Source organism: Pimephales promelas, chromosome 22 (genome assembly GCF_988280905.1).
Source record: "Pimephales promelas chromosome 22, fPimPro1.hap1.1, whole genome shotgun sequence".
Lineage (NCBI taxonomy): Eukaryota > Metazoa > Chordata > Actinopteri > Cypriniformes > Leuciscidae > Pimephales > Pimephales promelas.
In genome coordinates, this window is record NC_142790.1 from 10,136,746 (window position 1) to 10,156,340 (window position 19,595).

The window sequence follows — 19,595 nt, forward strand, 5'->3', positions numbered from 1 at the left end:
ACAAAGTCAGGGTGCATTGGAGAGATTCCACCAGTCGTTAAAGTCACTTCTCCGTGCATACTGTGTGCAACTGGATAGAGATTGGGAGGAGGGTTTGCCATGGATGATGTTAGCTGCCCGTGAAGTAGTGCAGGAAAGTACGGGTTTCAGCCCTAACGACTTGGTCTTTGGCTATAATGTTCGTAGATTGTTGTCTGTATTTCAGCAGGTTGGTAAAGCTGTAGAGCCTCCTAAAAACTTGGCGTCATATGTTTTGGGGTTTAAAAATCGACTCATCCAGGCTAGAGAATTAGCTAAATTAAATCTGGGAAAACATCAGAAAAATAGAAAGCAATTGTATGACCGTACGGTTGAACATCGAGTGTTTGAACCAAGCGATCAAGTTCTTGTCTTACAACCGATTGTATCCTCTCCTTTTGAAGCCAAATTTGATGGCCCATTTGTTGTACAACGAAAATTGACTGATGAAAATTATGACGTCTCAATGCCATTGCGGAAAAAGTCAGTTAAACAGTGCCATGTACATCTATTAAAACCCTATTATGAAAAGGAAACCAAACCTGTAGCAAATGTGACTTCTTTACATTCAGCACTTCCAGCCGTTTCTATCGGTGGGGGTAATGTTGTGAGTTTGGTGGGTGAGGAAGAGGAGACGCTCTCGCCTGATGATTGTGTTTTTCGTGGCCATTTGAATAATTCCGAGTCATTGCACAATTTCTCTACAGTGGTAGAACCACTGACAGACTTGTTAAAGGGTAAGACAAAGTTTTTATGGTCTTACAGTTGCGAATTGGCTTTTGAGAACGTAAAATCCCTGCTGTGTTCAGCACCTGTGCTTATGGCTCTGTGCTTTGATAAACCCTTTACGTTGCACGTTGATGCCAGTAATGTTGGGGCTGGAGCTGTTCTTCAGCAGTCGGAAGTGGACGGAGTAGATCCAGTAAGTTTCTTTTTGAGAAAGTTTAACACATACCAACGTAACTATTCTGTGGTCGAAAAGGAAGCGTTAGCCCTGATTTGGGCCTTGCAGCATTTTGCTGTTTACCTTAATGCCTGTGCACCTATTGTGATATATACGGATCATAATCCATTAACCTTTCTCAATTCTTTGCAGTGTCCTAATCAGAGGTTGGTTCGGTAGTCCTTGTTTTTGCAATCCTTCTGTCAGGATATTCAACACATACGAGGATCAGAAAATGTGGTAGCTGATGCGCTGTCACCGTGCTCCTGATGCATTTTAATCTGTTGGATTTCAATTTATTATTCCCTTTGCCATTCTTGGGAGCTGTCTTTGGTCCTGAACTTGAGTGTATATTATGCCTGTTTATTGAGATTTGTTTGTTCTGTTACAGGGATCTTTGTGGGAGTCCCTGTCTTTATGGGGAGGGGTGTGATGACCCCTGCTGTTGGTCTTGAGCATTGCAGTTGGTACCTGAGCCCACTAATTGCATCAAATTGCCTAATTGCCTCAATACTGGAAACACCTGTGACCTTAAGACGCTTAGGCCCTGTTTACACGAGAACGCTTGCGGGTGAAAACGTAAAAATATTATATCGGATGTGCCTTTTGTTTACACGGCGACGGCGTTTTTGCTCAAAAACGCAAAAAAGTGAAACCACCCTCCAGAGTGGAAATCTTAAAAACGCTCCACCGCCGCGTTCCCGTGTAAACAGTAAAAACGCAAAAGTCTGCTTGGCAGTGAAGGTTGTACGCAAGCGCGTGGACTTGGTGTTGTTGTAGTATGCACTCCTAGCCGCCTGAAGTGCATACTACATTGAATTTCACACACTTTTGCGTCTCCATTTGCACGCGGATTTCCCACAAAATACGCTCGTCTAAACGCAGAATAAAAAAAGATGACGCAACGCCACTTTTGCGTTTTCTCTTCAGAATCGTTTCTGTGTAAACATAGCCTTAAAGGCGGGCATACACTGTGCGATTTTCGTCCGATTTTGAGCCGAATTTTGACTTGTGCGACTGTTTTTCGTGTCGGACCTATTTTCAGCTTTGTCGTGCGTCGTTTGTCGTGCAGTGTTCGTGCAGTGTACAGGGAGAAACGAGAGGCGATTAACCTCTCACGATCAACAATCGGATGGTCGGATGAATTTCTGGCATGTCAGAAATTTTGGTCGCTTCTCGTGAATATATCGCACAGTTTAAGCAAAGCTACGACCCGATTGCCCTAAACTCAATGTTTTTTCCCTCACTGCACCTGCGCGAAAACAGAAGTTTAACCATTTCATCTGCAGCAAAAATAAAATTAAAATAAAAACGAAAAGAGGGAGATCTTTAAGTTCCCTTTCGAAGGGAACTCAACAATACGTCGAATGACGCTATGGGGAACGCCTCAGGCGTGACAGGTGTCTGAAATCAAATATCAACTCACAGTAATCAGGTTGACCGGCGACAGCCCGTGCATCATCAGCTTGAATGATGAGCGCGTCAATCTGGATGTATAAGAAGGGTGCCTTGAAACCGTGACAACATCCTTTTCGTCTTCAGGGACTGTTTGTCTGTGTGATAGTATCAACGATTAAGCGCGCAGAGACGTGGAGAAACACTTTGCGCGAGTGTGCCGACTTGTGTCCAGATATTTGACACCGGAGGATTCACACGATCTGTGCGTGTTCTGCCTGAGAGAAGAGCATGCGCGGGAAGCTCTCGAGGGAGTTTTTTGCGCGAACTGAGAGTTTTCCTTTCAGAACTCTCTGCTCTCTTCTGACCCACTTCTCGAGGGAAGTGGGCGCGGCATCTGAACCCCGCGGTTCCGGTTCCCGCTCGGGCTGAGGCTCAGTGGCGGTTGAGCTCGTGGAGCTTTCAGATGGAGCTGGCAGATTATCGGGAGAGGGGCGTTAACCTCGCGGATGATCTACCAGCTGACGAGGGTGAGTTACAGATTAATGTTGAACATCTAAGAAGAGAGAAAATGAGTGCTCTCTCTCTTTGGTGAATCTGTAACTGTTCTCTTCGGGCAGGGCAGGAGTTGGCTGTGATATATATATATATATATATATATATATATATATATATATATATATATAGAAAAGGATGTCAGTTTGGTTGAGACCGAACCATTTCAGCCCTCCTGCCCAGTGTACGCTGAGCTGGTTGACATTATGGGGCGCGCCACAGACAGATTGCAGTTGCAGTGGAGGCGCGTCTGGGAGGAACCCGCTCATGGTATTTTGGATGGCTGGTTCCTCCCCACCCATAAGCCACCAGCCCGGATGAGCCTTCCATTCCTTTCTGATCTCCACGCTGGGATCGAGAGCGTATGGAAGAATCCGTTCTCCTCACGTCTCTATCTGCATCAGCGGGCTAGTTTCGCTGCTGTGGAGGGAGCCGTGGAGCACGGATATGTGTCGATGCCGCCAGTGGACAAGACGTTGGCTAACTATCTCGTCTCTGGTTGGTCCTCTTCACTAAGAGCTCTGACCCTGTCATCCAAGCTGCTCAAGACATCTTCATCCTTGAATGACAGAGCGTACACGGCAGCAGGTCAGGCAGGTGCGGTTCTGCACGCCCTTGTGGTCCTCAGGCCTACCAGACTGATCTGCTGCGGGACTCCGGGCCACCAAGCAATCTGCTATTCCGTCGGTGCTATGGTGGCCACGGAGAGACATCTGTGGGAGCTCCCACATACTGTGGTAGCCGGGTTACAGGCCTCACCAGGCCTTCCTGGTTATGAGCTCCCACTGATTGTGGTCGCCAGGTTACAGGCCTCACCAGGCCTTCCTGGTTATGAGCTCCCACATGCTGTGGTCGCTGGGTTACAGGCCTCACCAGGACTTTCTGGTTATGAGCTCCCATATACTGTGGTCGCCAGGTTACAGGCCTCACCAGGCCTTCCTGGTTATGAGCTCCCACATACTGTGGTCGCCAGGTTACAGGCCTCACCAGGCCTTCCTGGTTATGAGCTCCCACATACTGTGGTCGCCAGGTTACAGGCCTCACCAGGCCTTCCTGGTTATGAGCTCCCACATACTGTGGTCGCCAGGTTACAGGCCTCACCAGGCCTTCCTGGTTATGAGCTCCCACACTTTGTAGTCGCTACGTTACAGGCCTCAAAGGGGCCTTCTTGGTTATAGTTCCTACATACTGTGGTTGCCGGGTTACAGGCCTCACCAGGCCTTCCTGGTTATGAGCTCCCACACTTTGTAGTCGCTACGTTACAGGCCTCAAAGGGGCCTTCTTGGTTATAGTTCCTACATACTGTGGTTGCCGGGTTACAGGCCTCACCAGGCCTTCCTGGTTATGAGCTCCCACTTATTGTGGTCGCCAGGTTACAGGCCGCACCAGGCCTTCCTGGTTATGAGCTCCCACTTATTGTGGTCGCCAGGTTACAGGCCTCACCAGGCCTTCCTGGTTATGAGCTCCCACATGCTGTGGTCGCTGGGTTACAGGCTTCACCAGGCCTTCCTGGTTATGAGCTCCCACATACTGTGGTCACCAGTATACGAGCTCTCACATACTGTGGTCGCCAGGTTAAAGGCCTCACCAGGCCGCCCTGGTTATGAGCTCCCACACATTGTGGTCGCTAGGTTACAGGCCTCACCAGGCCTTCCTGGTCATGAGCTCCCACACACTGTGGTCGCCAGGTTACAGGCCTCAACAGGCCTTCCTGCTTATGAGCTCCCACATATTGTGGTTGCTGGGTTACAGGCCTCACCATGCCTTCCTGAATTCAGAGTGAAGTACACAAACCCATACTTCACCTATTATTGTGGTAAGTCACCTGACGAGATGTCTTGTGCACTTTTTAAAATCCATTTCTTATGGTGAGGGTCACGCGTGGTATGCTTCGGTCCCTTCTTATGTGGCTCAGACCCCGGTCTTTCCTCAGGTCCCACTTTAAGAGTTCTTAAGAGCTAACTTCTGGAAGTAGCTCCCACTTGGTGTGGTTTTTCAGGTACACCAGGCTAGGTCTCACTGACCTTCCTGAGTACGAGCTCCCACCGGATGTGGTCGCCAGGTTACAGGCCTTACCAGGCCTTCCTGGTCACAAGCTCCCACACACTGTGGTCGCCAGGTTACAGGCCTCACTAGGCCTTCCTGATTATGAGCTCCCACATACTGTGGTCGCCAGGTTATGAGCTCCCACATACTGTGGTCGCCAGGTTACAAGCCTTTCCAGGCCTTCCTGGCCATGAGATCCCACACAGTGGGGTCGCCAGGTTACAGGCCTCAACAGGCCTTCCTGAATTCAGAGTGAAGTACACAAACCCATACTTCACCTATTATTGTGGTAAGTCACTCGACGAGAACTTTTTAAAATCCATTTCTTATGGTGAGGGTCACGCGCGGCTTGCTTCGGTCCCTTCTTATGTGGTTCAGACTCCGGTTCTTCACCTTGGGTCCCACTCTAGATATGTTTTTGTCGCAATACATTACGACAGGCACTTCCCTTGTTCAAGCTATCTCCCACAACTGGTGGTTTTAGGTCTCATTAGACCTTTTTCGAGGTAGCCCCACATTGTGGGTCTGTCAGGTTTCTAGCTTCTGGCTTTCCTGAAGGATGAGCTTCCACATGCTGTGGTCGTTGGGTTCCAGGCCGCACAATGTACGGCCTTCCTGACATGAGCCCTCATGTATCAGAGCTCCCCACACAGGGGGTCATCAGGTCTTAGGTCTCATTGACCTTCCTGATTTTGATCCCTCTCTTACTTCCTCAGTGCTCAAAAGTGAGCACTGGGTGGAAACTCGTGGATTGAGTGTACGATTCCCGTTGTTTTGAGGTTGAGTCACACTCTCCGGGGGATCCCGTCTCTGTGATCCGAAACTCGATGGTTTCTGCCAGCTTCGTGGGCCTTCAGTTTTTGGATGCCTTTCCTAGGCAATTTCCAGAGGCTCTGTTTTGGACAGACAGGCTATGGCCAGACTGTGTGTCTTAGTACAGATCACTAGGCCAGCCTGGGGGCATTTCAGGAGGAGTGTTCTCTCAACCCTTTGGCACCCTAGCCACACTCCTTAGAAGGGACCCCTTCTATTTTGAAGTTGTGGTCCTAAAGCCTTTGAGCTGGCCCAGATTTACCCACGTTATTACGTTCTGGTTTTTCTTGGTTCATTAGCTTGGGCTATGACCGGTAGGGAGTGCTGTCACTGACAGCCCGATGTAACATAGGGTGAGTGGTTTCAGTGTTCCTTGGAATTACTGGTTCTGACAGTTGTCACTGCATTTTCGGCATGCACTCCCCTCAGCATGGCGGGGTGGGTATTTCGTTCCCCATAGCGTCATTCGACGTATTGTTGAGTTCCCTCCGAAAGGGAACGTCTCAGGTTACGACTGTAACGTATGTTCCCTGAGAACAGGGAACGAGACAATACGTCTCGTTGCCATGCCTCGGGGCCTGCCTGCAACAGTCCCTTCAGACGATAGGATGTTGTCACGGTTTCAAGGCGCCCTTCTTATACATCCAGATTGACGCGCTCATCATTCAAGCTGATGATGCACGGGCTGTCGCCGGTCAACCTGATTACTGTGAGTTGATTTTTGATTTCAGACACCTGTCACGCCTGCGGCGTTCCCCATAGCGTCATTCGACGTATTGTCTCGTTCCCTGTTCTCAGGGAACATAGGTTACAGTCGTAACCTGAGACGTTCTGTAGTTCAAACTAGCTACAAATTACTGTTGCTTACCTCCAGTTCGTGTTGCAAAATGGATAATATTACCCACATCTTCCAAGCCACCTGCGATGTAACGCCTCTTTTCATTGATGATTAATTATGGCAATGTTTGGACATATTATAGACTGTTAATAGTTATTTTATATGCCTATAATTCATTGTAATCGACCTAAATGTTTTAGACAATTTTAAATTTTTAATATTTTATTATCCTCACAGCATGTTGGTTATGTGTAGGGTTGGGAACCGAGAACCGGTTTTTTTTTCCAGAACCGGTTGTGTTTTTGAAAAAATACCGGAACCGTGCGAAATTCCTAAGTTTCGGTTCCGAAAACGGTTCTGATGCCGATGCGATATCATCATGTTGGCGAAGTTCTGGGAGTAGAAGACGCCATCTTATTCCTAAATGACAAAAACTTCACCACTGAAGTTGCGATTTGCTCTCACACGCGCTGCATTTGTCACACACAGACACAAGCACGCTGCGCGCGCCGACCGCCGAGTCACTCTCTAGCCTACATTCAAATCTGTTTGCGCTGAGAGAGAGAGAGCAGTTGTCGATATGAAACTGCTTTACAATCACAGTCTCAATATTTATTTGTTTCACATATTCAAATGATTTCCGTTACAGAATTAGTGAGATTATAGTTTGAGTAAACATTGACGGTAGTGGTCAAAACAGATGCAGTCCGTATATTTTTAGTGTTCAGAATTTACAAAATATATACAATGAGCGAGTGCATCATAATGTTGTTTTTTTTCAAACCGTGTTTTTGTCTTATCTTGAATCACTACGTAAAGCCTGTAATAAGCGTTAATACTCGGACTTCTTTAGACTGGCCGGCGGATCGCAGCTGCTGCGGAGTAGCCCAATGCCTGCGTGACTCGTCATGGACATAAACAGAGAGAAGTAGCTCCGGCAACAATGTTCTTCCGCAAGACGCATGCAGTTCTGTTTATTAACTGCTAGAGCGCCGATTTATCCAGTAATGAAATAAGTAAAGTCTTAATGAATCAATCATTCAAACCGTTTTAAAAAATAATCTGTTCTACACACATATGTGTGTTAAAGCATATTCTACTCCTTCTGAGAGGGTATTCTTCACTGTTGGAGATACAATAAAGGAGAGGTCTAAATTATTATAGAGAATGCAGAATTATTTTATTTCCTTTATATATATATATATATATATATATATACAATTTTTTTTTTGCAAAGATTGCTTAATAATATTTTGAGTTTGTTTACATTACCAGTCTGTTAAACTAATTTGTCAAGTACTATAAGAAATAAACACAAAAAGGATTGTGGATTTTTCTCTTACTAATATTTTTAATTGAATGGGAACCGGAACCGGAATCGTTTGGCGGAACCGGAATCGGAACCGGAACCGGAAAATTTCTCACGATTCCCAACCCTAGTTATGTGCTGTGAAAATATTGCGCGGCAAATTAATTATAATAGCGGATCAATTTAATAATAAAATTAGCCTATAGGCCTCCCCTAATAATGATAATACAATAATACTAATAATAATTAAATGCATAAATTGAAAATGCTAAATCATCTTGATATTGATAGCAGATGCTTGTTTTAACAATATCTCTGGATATATACGTAAATAGGCTCAATCCAGGGGGTTATCGCAGATATTACACGTATAGTGTGAGCAGTGAAGTCGCAGCTCGACGATCGGACCGTACAGTGTGAGCACATAAATCCTGAACTTTGCCTTTGCATCGCAAGCGATTTACTCATTGAGTATGAGTACGTACCTTGCTGAAATCGCACAGACATCGCACAGTGTATGCCCGCCTTAAGAGATCACCACCTGAGCCAAGGGAGAGGGCTTTTGGTTTTGGACTTTGCTTTGGTGTTTGCTTGCGTTGTATTTTGTTGCTTTTTGCATTTACATTTCAAACCTCAACAGTGCATTGCACTTTCCACCATGCACCGTGCTCTACACACTGATTTTGGTAATAACTACTGTCATGCCTGACTTTGCTGTGCTAGGTGTGCTCACTTCACCATGAACAGAAGATGTTGGGCCGGTCTTCTACTCCCAGCCTGAAGAGGGAGCTGTTTGTTTCCGGTCCACCAGACAGCAGCTGATGGGAGGGACTGTTTAAAAGCATCTCCTGCCAGTTGTTTGGTCTGCTCTGTGCTGTGCGTCTCGGCTTTGTTCGGGCTGCCAGGCAGGCAGCAACTCCACCATATTTTCTTTTGTTTTGTTTGCATTACACCTAGTTGACACTTTACTGATCTGCACTACATTTTGATAGTTTTCTATTGCTTCTCATACACTGACTTAATGCATTTCTTGATTTGAATTATGATTTCATTTCATCATTTAATGTTTAAATAAACTATTTTTTGATTTAACTTTACAAACGGTGTGGTCTCCCCAATGTCACTGCTACTGTGAGCTAGGTAGACGTGACATATGGGGGCTCGTCCAGCCAGTTGAATCCCGAATTGTAAGTAGACTATTGCAATGCGCAATATTGTGTAGGCTTAGTTGCGTGGATAGTGCTACGTCATTGGTTCACATTTTTTTGAATGAACGTAAGGTGATCAGCTGATAGTAGTCAGCTGGCGCTCGTTTGTTTGTTGGGGAGTTCCGCATCGAGTGTTCAGTTAATGAATTGAATATTTGAAAATTAGTCACTAAAGTTAGTGTTTTGATTATGAAAAAAAAAAAACATTTTTTTGAGTTTTTGCGCAGATATAGAGCAGTTTTTCCAACCATACTTGGTTTGATGAGTTTGATTGGCGAAGTATGTGTGTAAGCTGATTTGTGTTGCAGGATGACATTTTACGGAGCCTGTTTTATCCCCAATTAGTGCGCGTATGCGTTGCTGGGTTTAGGTTCCTGGTCACTGAAGTCCGGACGAGGGCACCGCCGTGGAGCACCGGCTGAATTGACTTTTGTCGGGACAGTACGACTCCATCGGTATTGGTGAGTAAATGAGCCTTGTTCTTGGACTTAGTGTGAAGATAGGTTAGAATAGTAGGGGGGTAAATGTTTAGGGGGAAACTCCGTAGTTGTCCTGTAATGTAAACTATTTTCCGCTTCGCCTTTTTGAACTTTGTGTGGTTGGTTTTGTAATAGTAACCTGAAAGACGTTGAGGTATTGGCCCAGTTTTGATTTGGTTAGATGTATTGCTAGGGGGTGTTTATATAGACCATAGCCTTTTTTGATTGTTGATTGGAGACTGGTGAATTTAGCTGTGATAATGAGTAAACTTGAGGCGTTTTTAGCTGCTCCTTCTGTGGTCTTGCTCGCGGCTTTGAGTGTTAAACAATTGCATGGTGTGGCTGAGCACTATGGAATTGATATAACATTGCCAAAGGTAGCTAAGAAGTGTGAGCTGGTTGACTTCATTCGTGCGTGTTTGATTGATAAGAAGGTTTTACCTGATGAGAAATTGCCGGCGCGCGATAGTGAGGGTGCGTCAGGGTCGGATTCAGATGGTGAGCCCACGCCAGGTTTGTTCCTCTCGCATAGAAAACTCAGTGTGTTAACATTTGAGCAGCAAGTTGAAATGTTAAAATTGCAACATGAGTTAAAAAGGGAACAAAAGATGTTGGAATTGGAACAAGAATTAGCAAGGAAAAAATTAGATGATGAGTTGACTCAGAGAAAGCTTGATAACGAATTGGACCGTATAAGGTTAGAAGCGGCAGAGAAAGACAAGGATCGTGAATTGGAATGGGAAAAGCTTAAAAATTTAGAGCGGGAACGAGAGATTGAGCGTACTAGGCTACAATTAGCAGCTGAAGGTAAGCTTGGAAAATCACAGCAGGTCGGCCTGGCCAGTATGATCAAGTTCCTGCCTAAATTTAATGAGCATGATCCAGATGTGTTTTTTTCATTATTTGAAAATATTGCCACTGAACAAAATTGGAGTGATGAGGATAAAATTGTATTGTTACAAACTACGTTAACTGGACGTGCGCAGAAGGCATTTGTAGCTTTACAGTCTTCTGAAAAAAGAGTCTATAAATCCGTTAAGTCAGCTGTGTTAAAGTGCTACGAATGAATCCCTGAGGCTTATAGACAGCGTTTTCGATCATGGAAAAAATCAGACAAGCAAACTTATGCTGAGTGGGCTAGGGAATTGACTAGTTTTTTTCATCGTTGGCTTACAGCAGAAGAGGTTGATTCTTTTGATGAGTTGTGTAATCTTATGATATTAGAACAACTTAAGAACACTTTGCCTGATCGCATTACCACTTATATTAGTGAACATCAGGTGAAAACAGCAGCAGATGCCGCTGTCCTTGCTGACAATTTTTCTCTGATACACAAGTCTTCAGTGCGCGATTTTTGTCCGCGTCCTAATAGTAGTTACAAAGAACGCCGCTATAGTCGAGTGAATACAGATACATCTGGGTGTTCAAATTCGAGTGCACGGGGTAAACCATCGGATTTCGATTTTAAGACAGATTGTAACTACTGTTTTGGAAAAAATCATTGGAAAAAAAATTGTCCGGTGTTATTGGAGCGAAATAGGGTGAAAGGAGATGGAGGTAAAGTTGGCCTCTGCACCTCATCTATTCCTGGTGCGCGCTCAGGGATTAAAGATAATAAAACTCATGCAAAGACATTGGATAGTGCACAATGTACAGTGTCAACTGAAAAATGTTTGAGCAATGTACCAAGTAATGAGTTTGATTTTCCTGTTTCCATTATAAAGGATTATGCGCCGTTTGTCACGGAGGGTTTTGTGGCATTAGTTGGAAACGCACATCGTGTTCCGGTAAAGATTCTGCGTGATACGGGTGCATCAGAGAGTTTTATTTGTCAATCTGTTTTGCCCTTTTCGTCTGAGTCTGATACAGGCAATTGCGTGTTGATACGGGGAATTGGTCTTCAGTCATTTCCAGTGCCGCTGCACAAAATTCAGTTGTTCTCTGGTTTTGTGACCGGTGAAGTAAACATTGCGGTGCGTCCTTCTCTACCTATAGAAGGAATTGATCTGATTGTGGGTAATAATTTTGCTCATGACCGTGTGTTTCCTGATCAAGTTTCACCACCTCCTGTGGTTAATACCAGAGTTTCTTTTTTGAATGAGGCAGATAGCTGTCAAAAAGATTTTCCAGACGTTTTTACGGCATGTGCTGTGACGCGCGCTATGGCGCATAAGCAGGATGTAAATTTGTCTGATGTATCGCAGCATACGTCTGCTCAGCTATTTATTCCACAGTTACCGGTGCCTTTGTCTCGTGTTGACATTGCTGAGGCTCAAAAGAGTGATCTGAGCTTACAGAAATATTTTGAGTGGGCAAGAGATGACTGTTTGGATCGTGGCTATTTTGTGAAGGATGGCATGTTGCTGAGAAGGTGGTCACCTTCTGTGGGAAATGATGTGAGAGATCAGATTTTGCAGGTGGTGATGCCTGAAAAGTTTCGTGATGTGGCACTGAAAACAGCTCATGGGGAAACAGCGGGTCATTTTGGTGTAAAGAAAACATATAATCAATTGTTACAACATTGCTACTGGCCGCGAATAAAGAGAGACGTTGCACGGTTTGTTCAAACTTGTCATGTTTGTCAGTTGCCCCAGTCAAAATCAGGCTGTGTCTATTTGTTCACCATCATGTGCCAAGCGACTCGTTATCCGGCTGCGTTTGCTTTGAGGACTATTACGACAAGGTCTGTGGTGAAATAATTGTCGCAGTTTATTTCAATATTTGGTTTACCAAAAGTCATTCAAAGTGATCGGGGTTCCAATTTTACATCAAGAACGTTCGCAGCAGCTTTGAAACAGCTGCGTATCCAACACAATTTGAGCAGCGCGTACCATCCGCAAAGTCAAGGGGTTTTAGAGCGTTTCCACGCCACTCTTAAGTCTCTGTTGCGAGCTTATTGCATAGAGATGAAAAGGGAGTGGGAGGATGGTTTACCATGGCTAATTTTGGCGGCTAGAGCGGTTGTGCAAGAAAGCACAGGTTTTAGCCCAAATGAGTTGGTATTTGGTCACAAGGTGCGTACACCATTGTCTGTCTTGTCATGTGATGTAGATTCAAGTGAACCACCAAAGAGTTTGTCTACTTATGTGTATGGTTTCCGCCGCAGGTTACTGTTAGCATGTAAAATGGCAACTGAAAATTTGACTGATGCCCAAAGAAAAATGAAGCTTAAGTTTGACAGTAAAGCAGAAGCTCGTGTCTTTAGTCCAGGGGATCAGGTAGTGGCATTGTTGCCTATACCTGGTTCGCCTTTTGGGGCAAAATACTCTGGACCTTACAATGTGGTTCGTCGAGTGTCAGAGACAAATTATGTTGTTGCTACACCTGATCGTAGGCGAGCAACGCAGTTATGTCATATCAATTTACTTAAGCCATATTATGCATCATCACAGTCACCTAGTGGTAAGGATCAATCAGCTGTCTTGGTCGCGGCAGGCTCATCTGTACCTTTTTCCGAATTAGATGATGTGCAGGGCCCGGATGATTCCATGCTGCATGCTCGTCTAAATAATTCAGAGACGTTGGGAAATTTAGAGGGAGTTTTAAATCATTTGGATTTCCAACAGCAATCAGAATTGAAAGCATTAATCCTTGAATTTCCATGTCTGTTTTCAGATACTCCTTCATGCACAACTGTAATCGAGCATGACATAGAAGTCGGTGATGCAAAGCCAATTCATCAGAGGTTTTACCGTACAGGTGCTGATAAGCGTAAAAGTCTGGATGATAGCGTCCAATATCTTCTAGAAAATGGTCTGGCCATACAGTCATATTCCAGCTGGGCTTCACCTTGTTTATTAGTTAAAAAACCTGATCATACGTACAGATTTTGCACGGATTACAGAAAAGTGAATGGTGTAACGAAACCAGATTCGTATCCATTGCCTAGGATAGAGGATTGTATTGATCAAGTTGGTGCGGCTCGTTATGTGAGCAAATTCGACTGGCTTAAAGCTTACTATTAAGTTCCTCTTACTCCTAGGGCACAAGAGATCTCTGCTTTTATTACGCCTTCAGGACTATATTCTTATACAAGGATGGCATTTGGTTTGCGAAACGCTCCCTCCAGTTTCCAGCGGCTCATGAATCGAGTTGTTGCAGGACTGGAGGGGTGCGCTGTGTATATTGATGATGTGGTCTGTTATTCAGACGCTTGGGAGGTCCACCTTGCCCGTATACGTTCATTATTTGAACGGTTGGCGGCTGCAAACCTTACTGTAAACTTGGCAAAGTGCGAGTTTGCACGGGCTACGGTAGTGTATTTGGGAAAGGTGGTTGGACAGGGCAATGTTCGCCCAGTGAGAGCAAAAGTCCTGGCCATTGACAAATTCCCACGTCCGGTCACTAAGAAAGAATTGATGCGCTTCCTTGGTATGATAGGGTATTACAGGAACTTCTGTTGCAATTTTTCATCTGTCGTTGCCCCATTAACTAACCTGTTGAAGGGTTCAGTTAAATTCAATTGGACTGCTGATTGTCAACACGCATTTGAAAACGCCAAGTCTCTTCTGAGTTCTGCACCTATTTTGGCTGCTCCTAGGCTTGAGGAGCCTTTCCAGTTACAAGTGGATGCCAGCCAGGTAGGGGCAGGTGCTGTTCTCCTTCAAAGAGATGACAACGGAATAGATAGACCAGTTTCCTATTTTTCTCGGAAGTTTAATTGTCATCAATTTAACTATTCGACAATCGAAAAGGAGGCACTGGCCCTTATTTGGGCACTCCAACATTTTGATGTTTATGTTGGTGGAGGGTTACACCCTGTGGTGGTCTTTTCTGATCACAATCCTCTTACGTTCCTCTCTTCTCTTCAGAATGCGAACCAGCGCCTTATGCGTTGGGCTTTGTTTCTACAGCCTTATAATCTAACTATTAGACACATCAAGGGGTCCGAGAACGTTATGGCTGATGCCTTGTCACGGGGTCTTGATGACTGTTAAGAGGTGTCTATCTTTTCTCCAGTCTCTGGTTCTTTTCTCTCGTCTCCGGTCTTTCCATTCTTAAATTGCTATCCAGGCGCCAGGATTTGCTGAGTGGGAAGGAAGGGGGTGGGAGGGGAGTTTGATGTATTTTTTGTAGTGACTGTTGTATTGAAGAGTTGGGTAAAATAGAGTGGGGTTAAATTTAACATTAGTCTTTTGTGGTACTGGTTAAAAGGGTAATGGGTTTAGTTAAAGTTTTTTGATATAATTTGTTATTGGGTTTTTTATTTTTAGTATTGATTATGGGAAATGGGAGTGATGAGTAGAAGTTAAAATTACAGAGTCCCATATGGGTCTCTGTTTTGTGGGGGGAGTGATGTCATGCCTGACTTTGCTGTGCTAGGTGTGCTCACTTCACCATGAACAGAAGATGTTGGGCCGGTCTTCTACTCCCAGCCTGAAGAGGGAGCTGTTTGTTTCCGGTCCACCAGACAGCAGCTGATGGGAGGGACTGTTTAAAAGCATCTCCTGCCAGTTGTTTGGTCTGCTCTGTGCTGTGCGTCTCGGCTTTGTTCGGGCTGCCAGGCAGGCAGCAACTCCACCATATTTTCTTTTGTTTTGTTTGCATTACACCTAGTTGACACTTTACTGATCTGCACTACATTTTGATAGTTTTCTATTGCTTCTTATACACTGACTTAATGCATTTCTTGATTTGAATTATGATTTCATTTCATCATTTAATGTTTAAATAAACTATTTTTTGATTTAACTTTACAAACGGTGTGGTCTCCCCTATGTCACTGCTACTGTGAGCTAGGTAGACGTGACACTACAGAAACACTTTTATTTTGTTTACATTGTTTACTGTTTACATTTCATTATTTTGTTTTTGTCTTATCATTTGTAGTTAAATAAACATTATTTTTGAGCCTATAATTGGGTTTGCGTGTGTCCCTTGTTTTTGTTGCTTCCCTTGAGCCAAGGGTCATAACACTAGTCTAGAATTTCGCATCATGACTTTTGCGTAAACATACACGCCATACACACACTACTTCATGAGATCAGTCTGAGAATTTAGTTTATGAATTCCAGTAGTTCTTTTTTTTTATCCATCTCCAAATAAGGAAACAATTACACTACTGCCTTTTTACGTAACCACATAACCACCACATCTTTACATTTCCTAAAAAATGTATTGATATGTTCAATATAATCTCACTTAAATTTCTCCATAAAGAGATTGGCATAATTTTAATATTGTATTTTAATTTAAAAAATCAGTAGTATCAGTTTTCCTTGTTTAACAATTTTAAAACCAGCGGATTAAGCTGGGATTTTCCAGATATCCTGGCTGAATTAAGACGGGACTCGGTTTCACGAAAGCAGTAGCACATAAGTTACCATGGCGATTTATTCTGTGCAGCTAGCCTGCTCCAGACCAGGCTAACAGCCAGGCTTAGTCAATCCTGGTGCCTTATCTGTTCAGTCAGCGGTCACGCCGATCAGAAACCAATGTGTTTTGTCAGTTATTCCATTTTGTCAACTATGTGTACAGCGCAATTTTTATCAGCCTGCATTAAAATACCTCAGATACATATTGGCATTCAGTCAAGTAGCCTATTATTATTATTGTAACATTATGATGGTAGCCTACCATTATTAACTATAATAATAATTATCCATATGGGCATTGTTACTGTTCAATTGTGTTTTTGAAGACTGCTGTTGTTCTAAGTTTGACAGATAGGTATTTAATAGGCTATTGTATGTGATGAGGGAACTAGAGAAATGGCTGATAAAGAAGCAAAAGTATTGTCGATCAAGACAGGCAATATAAGTAGCTCTAAACACATGTTTCGTCCTTTACAATGGCATGCCCATTTTTGGATGACATCGTAGATGATGAAGCACTTATATTGAGAAGGACTTTCAGACGTGAAAGAGTGTTTCGGGACAGGTCTGACCCATTGGCTTTTCCCAACCTGCAAGAGCTTTAGCCTACTGTTTTTCTGGGGATGGCAACCGCTGTGCAGACTGTTGGGTCCCAAAATTTTATCAGACACTTACCAGTCTGCAAAATGTTCTTATATTTGATCTTGACCTGTTGCCAGGTCCTCTTTGGTCCAGTCATGTTTGTTCTGTATAAATATTGATAGGATGTGTAACAAAAAAGAGTAACATAAATTAATCAGCTGTCATATTCACACGTTACAACATTGACTTCCACTGTTCATTTTTAAGTTTACAGTTGTTCATTTGAGCAAATGACAAGTAACTCCTTGAATGTATAATTATGACGTTTTCAGTAGCACATTCAGTTGATCCGCTATTGTTTGCCATGCCCTTTCTTGTTGCTTTATAATAGCGGCAGTTTTTCCTTTTCTGAGTATGATGTGCTTCAATTCCTCGTAAGTCTCCATTAAAAGATGTTGCTCATTTGGTGTGAAGTATGCAGTGTTGGGTAAGTTACTCTAAAAAAGTAATTAATTACTAGTTACTAATTACCTCTTCAACAGTGTAATTAGATTACTGTACTAATTACTCTCTCTAAAAAGTATTTAATTACTTTTAATTACTAATTACTTTCAAAATCCCATATCAATCTCAACCAGCTGAATAATACAAGGATAGACATGAATCTGTATTAATTCTTTCAAATAAATACTATAAAAATGCATGAATTATCCTTAAACAGACCAAGGTGGAGAAGGTTACATTATAAAAACATACTTTTAGTATCAGACAATACATTTTGATGTTAAACCCACTATTGTTTTATGTCTGATCTCATGACATTTCACACTTTTTTCATATTTTACAATAATTCATACGTATTTGTACGAGTGCGGTCGTAATATTTAGACACCTCATAAAATGCATACGAATCGCTGTGAGATCGGATTGATCTATACACAGTATTTACCTCAATTACATCAGAAGTAACTGTAATTAAATTACAGATAAATTAAGAGTAATCCCTTGCTTTACATTTTCAAGGGAAAAGTAATTAAATTACAGTAACTAATTACTAATTAGTTACACCCACCAGTGGAAGTATGGCGCACGCAACTTATCCATTGTAGCATCAACTTATCCATTGTAGCATCAATGTAACATCAATAGCTGTGGATGGATGCACTGACCACACTAGGTCAAGCCCAGCTTTATCTCTTATCGTGGATTTCTAAATTCTGCTTTTGTGAAACAGCCCTCAGATGTTTACAGAAGGATTAGTTGTTTCAGAAGTACTCTTGGGTTTAAACATCTTAGAAAACGCAACCGTACATCTGTAGATAATGGTTATATATATATATATATATATATATATATATTTGAGTAAAGATGTGGTGGTTAAATATATAGTTTGTTTTTTTTTCTGATAAATTAATACACCTCATTGTCCCTTTCAATATCCCCTGCATCAGAGTAGATGAGATCAGTTTGTATCAGTTTGTAGAGTTAGCTGTTACCATTGTATTTCTTGTGTCACATTGACCACTAGGGGGCACACGAGCATTATAACCTCTTGTATTTAAACAGGTAGTAGCATAGAAAAAGTCAGTTTGTTTGTGGAAGAGGGAAGCATGTTGGTTTTATATTAGCACCTTCAGCAACACTCATTGGAGTCCTGATTGATAAACATTGTTTCCAGTTCAATCATGTAAGTTTTGTTTCTCTTTATGTTGTGCATTTGTTTTCACTTGATGTATATGATTTAGGGTGGGCTCTCTAGCTAATACCAGATTTATTTTATTTTTGTAGATGGACTCTTTAAATGTTACCTTAAATTTTGGGGTGTTGAATCAGTTGCTAAGGCTCTACTGATATGAAGTGGTTTCTACCCAATGGATCGCTCTCACCGCATTACCTTGTGGATTATCAAATATCCCAAGTAGCCTACAAGGATGTGCCTGTGGGCAATCTGTTTATTCTTGGAATATTGGAAGAGTAATTGAAGGGGTATTTTCTATTTTTGTGTGAGTAGGTTTTTTGATTCATCATCAACGGGACTTGCACATCATCATAAACAATGACTATTTAAATTTTCATTGTAATGATTCCTTACCGAAAAAAAAATCACTATTTTTTTATTTATTATTATTTGTTTTATTGTCATTCGTTTTTTATTGATTAAGCCTTACATTACAGACCATCTGTGTGTATACTGCTTTCATTCACTGGATTGGTTTTATTTCCAATTATTTTTCATATAGGCTAAATATACGGTTCTGTTTATTTCTTGTAGTTTTCCTAACACCTTCAATTTACATAAAGGTATACAAAGTTAACTCTTGTCTCTGTTTGTGGCTACACACTGGGAAACATAGCAAGATATTTTTTAGCAGCGTAAAGTTAATAGTTGGTGGGCCCCTCCATGCCACTATTGTGGACAGTGGTTTTAAGTCAAGTTTACCTACTGTGAAATTCATCCAGTTCGTGTTGAATTTTCTTTTGCGACTCTTCCATAAGTGGCTTCAATTTCTTTTTCATATTCGCTGATAGAGTTCTCAATAACGGTCAGTTCTTTAGTTGAAAACTCAATGATCAAAAGCATCAAATCCAAAGAACAATGGCTGAGATGATGATGATGATGATGATAACTCATCATCTTGACCAATTGTAGGAGCCTTTTCTCTTGGTATTCTTCCCTTGTGGTAATATTTACTCAATGTTTTATCATGAGATTATAAGCAAAATACATTTGTGATTTCAGAGTTTATCTTCCAACTGGTTCGCTGACTTTTTTCTGAGGTGGTTTGATCAATCAAGTCACGAAGAATTAAGATCATTCATTAACTTTCTCTAAAGACATCTTTGGTGGCAGCTCATGATTAAAAAGTTTAACTCCGATCAAAAAATGGATAAGGAATCTAATATTATTAATATTTTATCTTAAATACTGTAATTTTCAGTTTTCAGCAGCAACTATTTTCATTTTTTTTTACAAATTACATCATCATAAAAAAATTTAATTGAAATGCCGGGCTGAAAAGTAACATGGATTTGAAGAATAGAATTTTGATATTTGCCCCTTTTGCTTGAATGACTGCAGAACTTGAGCAGACATG

At 42.4% G+C, this 19,595-nt stretch overlaps 1 protein-coding gene across 2 annotated transcripts in view; it reads right to left on the reverse strand.

The window, feature by feature from the left end:
* gnal (guanine nucleotide binding protein (G protein), alpha activating activity polypeptide, olfactory type) overlaps positions 1–19,595 on the reverse strand; it is a 188,523-nt gene that overhangs the window by 85,982 nt on the left and 82,946 nt on the right. The gene's annotated exons all lie outside the window — the stretch shown is intronic.